Raw genomic sequence first — 3791 nt, 5'->3', positions numbered from 1 at the left:
GCTCGTCGTCGCGCACGCAAATGCGAGTACATAGGTAGTACGATGTGCCGAGCAATTAACTTAATGTCTTGAAGCCATTAGCCCGTCATCGTTGATGCGACGCTTCGTAAACAGCATCCCGCTCGTCTTGATTGTGTACCGGACTTGTCGCGAGACAACAGAGAGGGACCGGTGAGGGAAAATACAGGGGGCCGGGTGGTGGGCCAATTCACGTTCATGTGACTGCGTGCATGCTGATTAATCGAAAATCGATCGGAGGCCCTCTTATTCGCTCGAACGCTACGTAGGGCCTGGTTCAATGTCGTAAATAGCGTACCAAATTTACTCCGTTTCGTTATTCAACCAAGTAAAGTTGTTTCCAAAAGATAAGGATAGACGTTCGGTGGATTTTCGATAATTTATACAGGGTGTCGAAAAAAATGTTTGGTGACTTTAGGAGGGGAGTGAAAAATGTTTAATTAATTTAGATCCTAAAATCAGTCTCTTCTATTTTAGACGGAAAAATTTATTTTCATATTTACAGGAGATGTTGAATAATATTGCGCTAAGTTTTCGTCTATGAAGTTATCATCATTGATACTAATCGTAATAAATACTTTCGTCGTATTTTTGTAAAATAATTAAATTTGAAATAACTAAATTTTTATTTAATATTAAATATTTTGTATTCCTCCGAGTACTATAAGACCCCAAAGTCTTACAAGGATCTACATATCAGGCACCCTCTACTTATACTATCCAAATATTTCGGTTCATAAATTGTTTCCAATTCCACCCTTTCTCCGAATTTCAAATTTCCCTAAAATCGCGCAAACAAACCTCACAAACCACGCTTAATGGACTCGACCGAAAATTTGCAATATTGTCTCTGACAAAGAATATCGCTCCACGTGCAACCGTTTCAACCAGCCAGCTTTGCCCGTTCCTTTTTGTCCTCCTTCGTTTTTAAAGTACTCGTCTACTTATATGGAGCAGTACAAATAAATTTCCATACAAAGATGACTATCTGCGAAGAAGAGAAAAAAAAAAAAAGGAGAGCGGCACTCGTCGGTGCTCGCGCTCTGGACACTGTCCACACAGCGCAATTCGTTGCGCTTAATGGTCCGCTATCGTCCGACGCGAGGTTTGAAGAACGACACGTGGGTGCAGTGGTCACGTGCAAATGCACGCAGGCGTGGCACGCACACGCGCACACGCGGCCATGTTACATCGGAATCACCTGCTGCCTGTCCACATGTCGTCCGCAGGCAAAATCGTTCAACCGACACCGGGCCCATTCTCGACCAATCGTCTGTTAGATTACACCTCTTTTTATTCCTGCCCTCGGTTTTCCCGGCAAGATGAGTCGGCAAAAACCGCCGCACAAAGTGGCACGCCTCTCTGCCGAACGATTACTGTCAAAGCCCATCAGAATCACCGAAGACGTATCAATTAATCTCTGGTCCCCTGAAAGAGACGCGCGTGCGGACTCGCTGATTCCTTCGGACCGACGAATCTAGAGCGATTGTGGTAATAGCATTAAAATGATTTGCCGAGAATCTTTTCTGCACGGCGGAACGTCGATTTGCTGAGTAACAGAGAGACGATTTCGATGGATCAATCGGTGGATAATTAATTCGGGAGATCTGTGACTGAGGTGTAACGAGGCAGAATGATCGTCGTCTTCTGTGGGAGAGAAGTTTAAGTGATTCGTAATAGAGATTTGTGTATTTGCAAATTCAAGAGTGGAGGTATATTGAAAAGTAGCTTTTCCTTAAATTTTTAAATTCCTAAATTTTTGATAAAAAATAGTATTGGTTATAGGAGATATCGCAGTGAATATCAAAGGAGGATCGTTAAAACAAAAACCAAAGGGATTGTTGAAATATAAAATTTCTTAAGGACTTTTCACAAAATTTATAAAAAACAAAGAAAAATGTTATAGAATAATCTACTCCAATACAACGTCCATCACATTTTCAACTTGGCTGCCCCAAACGAGAGTCTTCGAATCGAAGGGGTTTAATTCGTTTCTTCCAAACGATCAATCTTCCCAATATTGAACTTCCTGGCAACCTGCTGCTCGTATCATTCCGATCATTTCTACTCGGCTCCTCAGACCCGGCCTTGACTCCAGTCGAATACGGCTCGTCCATCATCTAACGCTAAATTACCGGAGATCTCCACGAGCAGAAGAAGCCACGTCTATGCTGTGTATACCTGTTCTTCCTTTTTCGGCTCTCAAATTGACTCGCGGACCAATTAAGCTTGAAGAATCGGGGGGCCTGGCAAAGGACGTTCTCACGCTCGATCGGCGCTCTTTCGCGTTTATGTGTGCGCGGAAGTTCAGGCCGGAAGTGTGCGCTCGTACCGGCAAATATGTGTGTGTATACGCGTGGCAGGCCAAAGCCTCTGTGTCTGGTCCTTTTAAAAGACGATCTTCCAGACGGTTTGCTCTCGAGCCGGTCCTGAAGTGGATCGGTGTCCGTTCTTCAGGATTCCGGCAGATTGAGCCCCGTTCATGCTTCATCTCACGCCAGAAGACTCGGTTATGCTCCGTTCACCCGTCTTACCCTCCGCCGTCTCCTCCGCCGTCACGTTTCTTTATATAACTAACTGACAACGACTTTGTTGCACGCCTCTGTGACTGGGAGTCGGCGATTCCCTTTGACCGCTCGATCAAGCTACGTGCCAGTCAAAAAGTCGGAAAGGTTCTTTCCCCTCGAGTAGTTCGATTCAACCGATAAATTCTGATTCTGTAGTGTAGATTATATTTTTGACGCGATACGATATTTTCGTAATCTTTATTTATAGGGTAGTTCTTTATTTGTTGCAATTTGGGAATATTCGAGAGGTGGAAAATTGTGGCGGTAAAGATTGCTGAATTGCTGAGAATTCGCAAGAATTCGTAAATAAAAATTCTGAAAATTTTCATACTGAAGAATTTGGGAATAATTTCCTTGAAATCTTCCTTACTGAAGAATTCGCAAATAATCATCTCGAAATTTCTCGTACCGGAACATTTGCAAATGATAATCTCGAAATTTCTCTTACCGAAAAATTTGCAAATAATAATCTTAAAATTTCCCTTACTAAAATATTCGCAAGTAATGATTGAGATTAAGAAAAATTAAGGGTGAACAGGTATCAAAGTGGATGCCACAAATTACTATAACTCATTCGCTTCTCTAATAACAGTAGAAACTTCGTATCTCCAATTTTCATCGTACAATTTTTAAACCTGTTTAAAATTTCTAAACATCAGCATGACAAAAAACGATCAAATTCTATATGACTAAAAATTCCTCAAGTCCTCAAATATGTTATCTTTTCTTTTTATTAGCAACATCAACACAGTGTTTCAGATATCGTTCCAACGTTCTGTGCAACAGTTAACACGTTTTGAACATTCAAATGGGTAGAACAAAGGCACTCAGAGTCCCTACGAAGCAGGTAAATAAAACGAACGCAGAAGAGACGGTCGATCGTCTCGTTTTAATGCAGAGACAAATGGGCACGGTCGACCTCAATTATCGGCAAGAGGAGTCGCAGCGGGTAGGCCTGCTAAACGCCGTCTTTCTGGAGACACGATATAATCGCGGGGTGATACCTAAACGACCCTCGAGCAGGGATCAGGGACAGTCTAATTAACGTCATCCTGACGGGAACGACCGATTCACTCCTGTGAATGTAAACAACTCGAGTTAGACCCAATTATCGAAATGGAGTATCGAATTAAGTGCAGGATCTAAGACATGGCCGCCTCTAAGGGACGAATTATAATAGAGGGTGTTACTGAATTAATGGTACAA

This window comes from Habropoda laboriosa, unplaced genomic scaffold, assembly GCF_001263275.1.
Source record: "Habropoda laboriosa isolate 0110345459 unplaced genomic scaffold, ASM126327v1 scaffold124, whole genome shotgun sequence".
NCBI classification, from domain to species: Eukaryota; Metazoa; Arthropoda; class Insecta; order Hymenoptera; family Apidae; genus Habropoda; species Habropoda laboriosa.
The sequence above is the reverse complement of the archived record's forward strand: the minus strand, read 5'-3'. Positions refer to the sequence as shown.